Source organism: Excalfactoria chinensis, chromosome 3, assembly GCF_039878825.1.
Source record: "Excalfactoria chinensis isolate bCotChi1 chromosome 3, bCotChi1.hap2, whole genome shotgun sequence".
NCBI classification, from domain to species: Eukaryota; Metazoa; Chordata; class Aves; order Galliformes; family Phasianidae; genus Excalfactoria; species Excalfactoria chinensis.
In genome coordinates, this window is record NC_092827.1 from 42149650 (window position 1) to 42162450 (window position 12801).

Sequence of the window (12801 nt, forward strand, 5' to 3'; positions counted from 1 at the left end):
TTGTCTGGAGTTACTCCAGCTGTACAGATGACGAATGCATGTGAAAAATACACTCCACTGTGGAATTTTCACTAGTTCAACATGACTTAACAACCTTGAATAACCTAAAAATAATTTAGAGATTCAGAAAAGCAAGTTGAATGGGCAGGAAAATTGTGTGAGAGTTTGAGTCAGAAACCCATTCCTTCAGAAGCAAAAGGCAATGAGAATTTATCTGAATACTGTTTCAGTTTGGGACTTTGCCTACCAGGTGTCCATGCAGACTTTGACTTTTATGGAAAGCAAAAGCTAAACTCCCTGCTAACACAGATATCTTTATGGATGTCTTATAAAAGTCAGAGGAATTTGATAGGCATCTTAAGAACACATTTTTTAGCAAAAGCGGAATTTAAAGAGAGCTCTAATTAAACATAACACGGTACAGTCAAAATCCCAAGTCTTGAATTTTGTTTCAGTTATAATTCCTGCAATATGTTTCCTCTCTTTCCTTGAGAAAAGTGATGACATACTAGCTAGGACTCTTAGCTGGCTCTGGGCACTATTTCCTCCAGCTCCGTGTGCTCTGAGGTTTATAACAGAACTTCCCAGACTTAGAAGTGACTGGGAGAGCGACAGCTCTGCTTTGTGAGCTTTCTGAGATGGCAGCACATAAGACTGTAGCAGCACTGTTGGCAGGGTTATAACATTGCTCGCTGCCAATCCATATTTAACTGGGGAACAGACAAGACATCTTTAGAATATGCAGTACCTTGCTCTCTGTACTAGCTATATTTTGATGGTTTGTTCTCACAGTTTTCTGTACTGCAGAAGAACAGAAACAAATGATACTGAGAGAATAATGAATCAAAGAGGGGAAGGGGACTAACAGCTTAATTCTGTAATCTCGTTAGAGGTTCAGTTAAGAAGTGAGCAGAATTTATGCTGCTTTAAACCTGAGTAAGGAAAGCATACAAATATATGCAGATATCAAGTGATGTCAAGGACAGAGATAATATGAGCCAAATGTTGAAACCTAAAGTCAGATAATTGAAAGAGAAAAAAGGCCCATGTCCATGACAGGAAGTGTAAGCAATTATTAGAGCCATGAACCAAGGTAATGTTTGGATTCTCCACCCCTTCACATTATCTATCAAACATCATCAAATGAGGTATTTTGGTAGATAGAGACGGTCATTCTCATATTCGTACATCTTCTCTTACATACGGATATTCTCTTACACAGAGATTTGTGAAAGGAGTTAATACTAAAACAAGTTGAAAGTCTGTATCCTTCACAGGTGTGCAAATAGAGCTTCCTAGCTTAAAAACGTCTGCAGTGAGAAAACTGATGAGAGAAATTCTTTGTTGTAGCTAATTAGTTAAACCTTGTTGGCAATGACGGAATTCCTGCTTCTGCTGCTGCAATGTCAATATATGGAGCTTTCTCTGAAACATGGAGTTTCTCTGAGACCTCACAAGCAAGCACTGTGGTTTCTTGACGGTGCAGAACAGACATGGCAGCATATCATGTTAGCTTCAACTATTTAGTATGAACAACCAAGGACTCGGTCAGGAGCAATCTGACAGATTTAGACGAAGTGACTGAAGATGACACCAATGCCAGCTGTCTGCTTCACAGCCCCCTGCTTGATGCCTCAGTGAATATATGGCCTGTGAAACAGGCTGGCTGAGGTACAGAGCTCCTATTAGCTGGCCTGTCCATGCTGGCAGAAAGGTGGGTTGGACCTGAGTGCCAGTAATTTCTTAAATGACTGCATTTTGGACTCTCAGATCCTGTGTGTTGATGGTCTGCAGCACTGAGGATGTGGCAGAATGCATTTCAGAGCAGGAAGGCCGCCAAGCACAAGCACCTCAAGGATCTGGCATACATACTGTATGTACTGCATGCTGAGAAACAGCACCCAGCCTAATACAAGCAGAAACTACAAGCCGTGTATCAGTAAAAGCCATTTATATCCTAATGTAAGATTATCCGAACATGAAGAGCAGTGAAGTGTAATAATTTGAGAAAAATCCTTCCTTCCTAGAAGAAATGTACAAAAAATGAGAAGCATATTTTGTTTGTGTTTGAGAAAAATAAGATATGCATCCAGGTAACGTTAGGTGCTCTCATCAAGAATTCTCATGCAGAGGCAGAAATGTTAGGTAACTTCAGCAGCAGGCTCAAAAGATGTAGTTTCTAGCAATTATGCAATCATTCCCACACTGCACACTAATTCAGGGTACAAAATGCCACTGGCAAGTTTGTATTCATTGCACTGACTGCATTCAGATTGCTATGAAGAGCCAAAGGAAAAAGACGCTTGTTCAGGTGGATGTCAAAAGACACATCCAGGCATTCTTCATGCCTGAAAATCCAACCTTAGGCTGGTGTTGCCCATGTAAACACTTTAAATCTTTAAAGACTGCTGCAAAACTGAGCCAGGTAAAATCCACAAACAGATAGAAAACAAAACCAAATTCTAAATTCTACAGCCCTGTAGAAAACCTCTTACGAAGTCCTGCAAAGTCATACAGAGTCCAGCCACTCTCATCAAGCAATACTCTGGAGGAGTTTCCCACACAGAAGTGGTGCGAGGGAAGAAGGAGCAAGTGAAGGCAATTCCAAACCCATGCAGCACCACAACGAGGACTTTCAGGGGAAGCAGATGCAGGAAAACTGACACATTCTGGCACAGTTCACCAGTAATTGGGGTACTGTGCACTCGACTGTAACACTTCAGTTTCCTGTACAAGGTAATCTCTGTCTGCACAGAGAATCTCACAACAGAGAGCTTTTTGCATTCTGGAGCACACACCCTGTGCTGAAAAAAGTACATGTTTGCAGTGTCTGCTTTCACTTGGGCAAGATATCAATAACCAGCACTGGTTTAACACAGCAGCAGCTGAAGCTGTCCCTCCTTTCTCTTTTGAGATGAGTATGTGTGATTCTTCAATGTCTGTGGAGTCCTGTTGGTCTTTGCACAAATGCTGTTAAAATACTACATGAACTTTGACAACACACTAGCAAGGCTAGTATCCTTTCAGCATTTCTTCTGTCTCTATGAGAGTATTTCACTCTCCCTTTGATATGCCTGCCTCTTAAATCTCGCAGTGGAAATGACCTGGCTTACACTGATTTCTTTTGCAGTTGCTTTTCTCCCAGTTGACCCAGTTTGTCTTTCATTGGCTGTGCTGATGCCTGTAATAAGCTGCAAGACCACAGTGAGGCAGGTAGGCTCAGAGAGCTCTTGCCAAGCCTTTAGGATTAACAGTTTATTTAGTATTCCTCCTACAGCCCGTCATGCTGGCCTATGTGAGATTTCAAGCAGAAAGCAGGAATTACTTAGCATGCTGCCACTGTTACTTCTGAATTTGTTTGGCTGATGGAGAGGGACTGAAGTAGGTCTGCCCACGCTCAGGGAATTCCAGTCCTCCCAAGACAATTATTTGAAGGTGCTCGATGTTGTTTCTATTGAGAACAAATGATGGAAGGTACACAACTGAATTTTCCAAAGCACACCATCAAAACACACAAGTTTTAACAGAAGCATTTGATTACAGAACTAAACCAAACCACCTGGTATTTTGACATCCGTAACACAAGCAAGTCAGGAAACAAGAACAATGATTTTGTGCACTTACTGCACATCTCAGGCTTCTCTGAGATTTCCCAGTGCAAACACAAATCACCGTGGGGCATTTACTGCTGACATAAATTTGGGTAAAATGAAAATCAGCTTCCCTACTCCCTATTGCTTCTTCAATTCAGATAGAGAAAATAGGCAGCACTGTTGTGAAATAAGTAAAATAATGAGGTTCTAAATTTGCTTTCTCCCTTCTTTTGTTGTTGTTGTTTTTAGAAATATCAAATTAACTATCAATTTCAATTGCACATAAAAAAAGGGAACAAACCTCGCTCATTTTGGCTCTGGTGCATTACCAATGTGCTTGTTCCAGCCTACTACCCCTTCTCTGGCAAAGTGCCCTCTTCTTCTCTTTCCTTTTGTGTGTCCGTATAATTTCCTGAATATGCAAGAGCACAGCAAAAACAATTCATACGAAAATGAAAATCAAGACAAAGTGCAGGACTGAGCTAGCATGGAAGGATTTGTATCATCTGGCTGTAAATGCATCAGGACAGTCTGAATTGAAGGCCAGTAACTGGGCATGAAGGTGAGCAAAAGCTTGAGCAGCAGAAGCAGGGGTAGTTCCAACTTTCTCCTACACACTTTAACGGCACAACACGCTCTTGCTGGACTCCTAGTGCTTCTGTGAGATTCCCCAAAGGTTGACCAGGTTTTCTTACTCTAAAATACCAGGTTAGGCTACAAACTACTTCATGCTTTTTAAAAGAATTAGGCTACCTGTTACCATTAGGAGAGATGGCTAAGAAAAAGCATCCAAATACTCTCTTCCTTCCCAATATGCCTTTTAGCACTTCCCTCTTCTTTTCCTTCCTACGCTGCTGCGCTGAGCCAAAGCGCTTTGTCAGAGACTTTTGTGATACATTTGGAATTAGATTCTGGAATTTAAAAAGCCTTCCTACTCTGGTGGCAATCCACAAAGCCTTCCAGCTTGAGCATGTGTAGTCTGGGACCCTGCAGGCACTGGAGCATGAAGGACATGAGTCTTGAGACTTGAGGGAGGTGGTGCCTCTCCTTCCTGACAGCATTTCTTCGCAGTCCAACATGTGAATCTCTGCATTGTTTCTAAGGCCTCAGATTCTCAAACTACAGGATAGGTGAATGGTGTCATTCAGTTCATAGAACACAGAATCATTAAGGTTGGAAAAGACTGTTAAGATTATCTAGTCCAACCATCAGCCCATCACCAGCATGTCCACTAATCCATGTCCTCCAGTGCCACAAATAGATGCGCTCAAGGCAAGTGTCTGAATGTTTAAAGCAGGATGAGAAACTATTGGTTATTTCACTTCAAGTGGGAAAGAGAAATCATTTAAGGAGCTTGGAAGTACTGGATTAATACTAAAGCAAATTGTTTAAGCATAGGGTGCAGAGCATGGCTTGTCAGACCACACAAGGAGAAATGTCTGCAAGGGAACTCCTTCACTTTTGTAATATCGAGATGTTAGAGTGATGGAAAATAATCTGGACAGAAAAAAATATCTCCTCTGTTTGGAAAGCAAATTTAGTCCATTTTAATCACTATTAGGGTTATGAATTTCTTGATCTTTATAGTGCTTTATAATGTTTTGTAGGCAACTAAGTAACAGAATTCCCATACGTTGCTTGAAACAACATCCTCATCAGACTTTACTAACATGTACGAAAGATCTCTCAAAATAACAGAAGCGATGTTTGCTTTTGCTGACAAAATTTACCTCATAGGAAGATAGGGTTAATGTGCTTATCCACAGTTCTTGGCTATCTTTTCAAATGCAGTTGTTTTATAGGGAATGCTGGGGGCATCTGATAGGAAACACAGCTGGTGGCTGAGCTAACCAGTTTTCCCAGATGCAGAGAAGATGATAAAAAGAGCCAGCGGGTGCTGAAAATTTTCAGTAATCCATTTACTTGCTAAAATTGTATAACACAGGTTATTTTTCTGTATGTAAGAAAGTTAACGGCCCTTTCCAACTGTCTCCAAGCTCTTGAGAAAATCCCTGTAAGTCATTTAAAGGGAAGAACAAGTGTCTGAAACTCTGCAAGGAAGCAATAGGTAAGATAACTCAGATCCTCTTATTCTTCCTAATTACACTGTATGGAATTAGTTGTCACTTCAGAAATAAAGTCCATAATTATAACCTAAACCGTAGGAGGCACACTGTTAATCCTAGTTACTTGATATAATGATATCATTGCTACTTATATAGATGTTACTAGGGCATTAACAGGGAATAATTCCTCTGACAGGGAAATTGTCTGGAGCACCCCTCCTGCAAAGAAAGGCTGAGGAAGCTGGGCTTGTTCAGCTTGGAGAAGAGAAGGGTTGGGGGAGACCCCACTGCAGCCTTCCAGCACTTGTGGGGAGCTTATAATCAGAAGGAAAACCAACTTCACACAGTCTAATAGTGATAGGATAAGGGGAATGATCTTAAATTAATGGAGGGGTGATTTAGCTTAGATAGTAGGAGGAAATTCTTTACTCGGAGGGCAGTGGGTGCCCCATCCCTGAAGGCTCTCAAGACCAAGTTGGATGGGGGCCTGGGCAGCTGAGCTGGGGGGTGGCAGCCCTGCCTAGAACAGGTAGATGGAACAGTGCAGGCTTTAAGGTCCCTTCCAACCTAAGCCATTCTATGATTTATAACGTTGCACCTGAAAACAAGTCAGAGATTCATTTCTATTGGGCTCATTCATAACTAGTTCAGTGACGTTGGAGCTGGGCCTGATGCTATTGTTAACGTGAGCCATCTTTTCAAACATACTTGTATTCACAATTATGCAGCTGTTACATCTTGCCTATTTCAAGTAGCTAAATATTTATTCAAGGATTATTGTAACAATACTGTGTCACGTCTAGAAACAGATGTAATTTTTTTAAAATATCAGATGAAATCCTTAAATCCTGAAATACTTCTGTCAGAGCGCCATTTGCATCTTGATTTCACCACTGACTCAGCAAAAATGCACTCCAGGGCAGGTTCCAGAAGCTTATCAGTGTTTTGAAAAGCATCAACATTTAATGGAACTTCTCTGTCTTGGAATGCTGACATCATTCATCACAACTGGGGCTCTGGTTCCTAAGGCATTTTAGAGCTGCCAAAAAGCAGCTTTTTTCCTGGATCTTTCATGCACAGAGTGAGATGGCTCCACATCTCCAAAACATCCAAAATGTTCTTGGGGCTTGAAAGCTTTCCCAGGTCTTGCAAACAGCCACAGATTCATAGAATGGCTTGAGTTGAGAGGGACGTCAAGGACTGTTAAGTTCCAATCTCCTTCCACAGGCGGGGTTGCCAACTGCCATATCAAGTGCTAGACCACGCTGCCCTATCCAAACTGGTCTCAAACACCTCTGGGGATGGGGCACCCACAGTCTCTCTGAGCAGCCCGTTCCAGCACCTCAACATTCAATGAGTGAAAAATTTATCTCTGGCATCCAATCTAAATCTTCCCTCCTTTATTTCAAACCATTCTCCCTTGTTCTATGACTGTCTACCTGGGTAAAGCCACGTGTGGAGACATTAATTCACAGTGAAAACAATAATTTGGTTAAAAGGAACAAGTCACGGTAACACCAACCTTAGATGGATAGATGAGCTCATTGCCAGAAAGTTACTCATTGCGGACAAGCTCAGCATTAGGATGTCACATGAAACATGTTCTCATTCCCAAAGAAAGACATCCATCCCAACAGCAGACTTCAGAGTAAACTTCTTCTCTGCATTTTGGATCAACTGAATAAATAAAGAAGATGAAATTAGGAATAAAAAAAATCTCAAGTGGCATATGAAACTGTTTTAACGTTAACTACTGCATTATGAGAAGGCTTACATACAAGCCATGGAGCGTATTTTCAAAGTAAGCATTAATCAAGTGGCCATGCCCTATGTTGAGGTTAGAGCTAGGTGATCTTTAAGATACATTCCAACCCAAGCCATTATATAATTCTGTGATTCTACAGCACTGGTCAGATCCTCTCTTTAGAACAAGAGCCTGGGCAGCAGAGCATGGTTGGCACTTCCCCCATAAGCATATATGTGAAAAACTTAGTTTCCAAATGATTTCTAGACTTCAACTTTCTTTAACTGTTCTCTTCAAAGACAACAATGAATATTGTTTGTTTTTGTTGTTTTTTTTTTATCAGCCTCCAAATATATCAGCATCCAGAGCAAGGCCTTGATCCTGCAGCTTATCCCTGTGTGTGCACTCTGAATGAATACAGTGGTGCTCTTTGCCTGGGAAGAGGCAGGAATAGAAAGCCCCTGTGTGCTGACACAAACCTCACTGAACACAGCACCTCTGCTTTGCAGTGAGAAGAGGGATGTGCTATAAAAACACGTTGGAGAAAATCCCCCCAAAGTTGAATCCTGACTGAAGGGGGGAAAAATAGAGCAGGAACAAAGCCTGAAGACACCTGCTCTCTCTCCAGCCAGGTGATCCCAGCAGATTTTTGCTGAGTTAAAAGAGGCATCAAGGAACGTGCATCCTGCTCCCAGGTAATTGTAAAAGAGCATCTTAACTCACATTGGTAAGCCCAGCATTCCTTGCCAAGTAAAACTTAAGCTTTCCAACCTGTGTCAGAGGGGACTCAGACCCAAGAAGAGAAAGAGACAAAAAAAACAACAGGGGAGACCCAGAGAAGTTCATACCTGGTTTCAGCAGGCCAATATTGGAAAATAATGTGGAATAAAAAAGTAGAGTTGCCTGCATAGAAAGAGCCAACATCTTACCTGAATAGCTGTGCTTTCAGGATATGTGACTTGAGGCATAGGGTATTTTTTTATACATGTCTCTCTCTGCACTTGTGGTCTTGTATTTTGCTTCTGCAAAGGAGTGGAAGAAAGTTTTATTAATAAGATGTTTTGAATGTTGACCTGCTTGGCACAAGCAAATGGGCAATTGAATCCAAAATAGCCACTGTGAAATATATTTTGGAACATATTTCCCCTCTGATCCAACATCAGCTATTGCCAAGAAAACAGTGAAAAACGGCTGAGGTACAAACTTTAATGTTAAAAACACTTTTATCTTTTTTTACCAGTTGTTGGGTATTTTCACAATGCTGTTCTTAGACGTTTACATTGTAGAACTCCTTAGAGAAGAGTGGGATAACACGTATGCATAAAATGATGCCTGTTTTGCTGATACCCCCATGAAAGAGTATCTTCTTTTTCTTTAAAGGAGCAGTGAAAGTAAAGCACAAACCGTACTTGTACTGGAAATAATAACAGGAAAAAGAAAAAAAGCAGGTCTGTGGGCATATTGCAGAAGTCCCAGAAGCATCCCCTGTGCAGCCCTTGGGATACTTGTTCAGTGCATAAGGACAGCAAAGCTGTACCTACGTCTCCTTATATCCCACAATGAAACAGGGAAAAAATAGTGAAGAAATTCAGCCGTAGCCCTGAGATCAGACATCAGACATTGGCAGTTTTCATCATCTTCGTGATGAAAATGAGTCAAAGCAAAACAATGTGAAAGCAGCAAAAATCTTAATGATTACAGCAGCAGTGAGAAAACCCACTTCTGCCCTCCTGTGCTCCTGGCAGAGCAGCTGCTTTTGCTCCAGGGTAGGAAAAGCACCGCTGCACTTTCCAGCCTACGGGGTGGCCCTATTTCCCAAAAGGTGCTTTTCTGCTGTCCAACACAGACAACTGCTTCGTATCTGGGCTGCTGTCCTCTTGTGCTGGCTTCGTCCCACAAACCACTCTGCTTTTAAGATGGGACACGGGTGTGTCAAACCACTATGTTAAAAAGGGATACATGTTTTTTGGCAAAGCTGAGAGCCAGAAAACTACGAGAAACAAGAAGTAAAACCTTCCCTGCATCCCTGCTTCCACTCCTTTATACATTTGTGCTGGGAAATGGCTGTGCAGCAGAGACTCATACAGTTCAATGCCGTATCATAATGCACAGGGTGTGTGATTCACCTTTTACAGTTAAAAATGGATTTTTTTTCTTTGCAGTTTTAACATCCTCTTCTCTTTGTGACATGTGCTACCCACAAAAGATGGGTGGGGGTAAAAATCAGCTGAAATATTTTCTTTGTTAGAATTTTCCAATCTGGTGATGTTGAAATATTTTGTGGGAAGGTTGTGGCTTTGACGAGGCTCCAGCAGAGCCCACGTGTCCTACACAGATACACAGCACAGCTCCATGGTTACTCCACAAGGAGATATGCACCTCACGGCACTCACTGACAGGTCTGCAGTTCCAAGCCGAGGACTCACTGCCATTCCCAAGGGTGTGAGGATGTTTCATTCACACAAGAGTTGATACACTGCTTTGTGGATCATTGAAACCCCAAACATTAAAGCGTAATGTGAGGAGCCCCCAGCATAAGCTGCTTCCTCCTGGCTCAACTGTTGTTCCTCTAACTAACTGCTGAGAGTTGGCAGAGGGAAACGGTGGTCGGTGGTCATAACGTCCCCAGTAAGAAAAACAACATAAGGATGGGTGGCTTTGTCCCTCTGCCCTCTGTGTTTGCAGCTTCTTTACAGACTCTTGGAAGAATATCAAGAGAGAGTTTAGAACAGATCCTTTCAAATGGCAGTCAAAAGCAAAGCCAAGGTGGGGTCTATCCTATGAGACAACATGACCCATCTGTTGGGCACTGATGTTCCTATCAGTTCCTCTTAGAAGTGTTCAGTACAACAGGTCCAGAACCTTGGGAAGGAGAAATACTTCTCCTGTGCACCTGACAGTAACAGCCGTGCAGTGTGCCTGCTCACACTGAGCACTGCTGGCAACAGCCTTGTAGCAGCAATATGAAGACTGGCACAAGCTTCAGAACACATGCAGCAAGAAGGGGTGACACCTCCGTAAGCTCTGCACATAAACCAAAGGCAAAGTTCTACTGCAGGGCCAAATGCCACAAGCATCATGGGGAAACAGGGCAAGAGCCGCTGTTGGAAGTGAGTTCCCTCCCTCACTATCAGTCATGTCTTCCCACATTGAGGTTTGTGCATGGGTTTTGGGACCCCACACTTCTTCCAGGGGAGCTTCTATAAAGAGCTGGAAAAGCCATAGCCATGCTCAGCTCCACTTTTCAAGTAAGGACAGCAGCAAAGTTGTGGACTTTGGAGCATCCCCTTAATATCAGGAGAGGATTCCCATCTCTTTCATGTCACTATGACTTGTCACATCCCCACTGGACTGCAGCAAGCCAGCAATGCATGCGAATGGGGGGCAACAAATTGAATCATACAATGGTATGGCTTGGAAAGGAGCTCAAAGCCCACCCAGTCCCAACCCCCTGCTTTGTGCAGGGCTGCCACCCACCAGCTCAGGCTGCCCACAGCCCCTACCAACCTGGCCTTCAGTGCCTCAGGGATGGGGCACCTGCAGCTTCTCTGGCAGGGAATAGAGCATCTTTCTATGTTCACACACACCCCTGCGCTGAGGAACTACTAGTTGCCTTGCTGCAAAGGGCTTTGCAGAAACAGCATATTTCCTGCACTGACACCTGGCTGAAACAGCAGGGAAGCATCCCAGCTGGCTGGAGACACTGCAGAGATGGAAGGGCATCACCCAGCACAGCACACAGACCCTGGGCAAACAGTGTGTGGACTGTCACTTGCTTCTGCACATGAGACCAAAGGGCAGGTACAGCAAGAGGGACACTGGCAGACAGACAGCCACCGCCAGGCACGTGCTGATCCAGAGTGGACGAGAAGGCTTCAGGAGAGGGGAACTGCATGGTGAGGTGGTGCAAAAGCAGAGCTCTGAGCACCTTTCATCCCCCCCTCCCCCTGCAGTAGCTCACGCCGGTATCTAGCAAAAGCACAGACCGTTCATTTCATTACCTGCCGCATTTTTCTGCTGTTATCCTTTCAGCCGCCAGTAGATGGTGATGCTTCATCTGCATCCGAGAGGCAGCACGACAGCCTGCTTGAGGCAAGACTGAAAAATAGCAAGAATACGAAATCAGAGACTCAGGCAGTCAGCCTCCAGACAACCACCTGCTTCTGCAGACATGGATTTCAGAGAGCCCCGCTGATAGCCCCGATCTCACACGAGGGATCCAGCGACCTTCCTAGAGGTGCAAAACCTGCGGCTTTTACTGCATCTCTTCTTCCTTTGTGTGTCGGAATGGGAGTGTGAGCAAGGGCCTGAAGGCATTGCTTATCACAGACACTGTTCAGTCTGGACACCAGAGAGATCAGGAGAATGTGTTATTGCTGAGATTACAAATAATATCCAGCTCCACCTTCAAGACAGCAAGATGCTGGAAGTATCTTTGGTGACTGCATTCCCTTCAGCACATCTCTTTATCTTACAAACTCGTCTTCCTGTAGCAAGTGATAAGCTACGCCTCTGGGATGCAAAGGAGCTCCTGCAGGTGCCTTCACAGCTGTGCTTCTACAAGAGACATGCAGCACCTCACAACTACTACGAGTTCTAGAAATTAACCTCATCACAAGATAAAATGAAGCGGGTCTAAGCTAAACTCTGCCTAAAATAGCCATGAAAATATTTTTGCCATTCCTGATTTATTGATATATCATTTACATTTGGGCAAGAGTGGTTTATGGGAATTACATGATCCCAAGCACAGGCAAAGGGCAGTAGGGCAGGAAGGCTGGCCTGGCTCTAACCTTGCAGGCAGGCCAGCAGTGACTGAGAGCACACAGACCACAGCAGCTCCCTCCCCTGCTATTGCTCCAACTGCAGGCCTGAGCACTCTCTCCCAGGCACTCTGTGGATTACGCCCATGACCATTTTTTCTGCACAGAAACTTCTGCTTACACATGCTCCTGCACGTCCCACCAAGAGCCATTCTGAGAAGGTGCATTTCTTAGACGTTTCCATCTCCATTGCCTGGACAAACACTTCTTACCAAGCCATCCCTGTGTTGCCCAGGATCCAGTCCCACACAAGGTGCACAGAGTTGCAGCCTGGTTGCCACCGGCATATCTGAGCACTTTGTGGTTCAGCCTGCAGGGAACAGCAGAAGATGGTAGCTGTGCAGCCCTGCAGGCCTCTCTGGGGCAAACCACCACATCCTGAGGCCATCTGCTCTGTCAGCCTTCTTTCTTACTGGGACTTTCGGAGTTGTCTTCCAGAAAAGTGCTGCTGAGACCACAGAGGTTGTGCTCTGGGCACTAAGACAGCACCAACGTGAGCCTGCACCGCAGTTATGGAGACAGAGATCTCAGATCAGCTCTCCCTCTCACCAAGTGTCATGCAATCACCCAGTGAC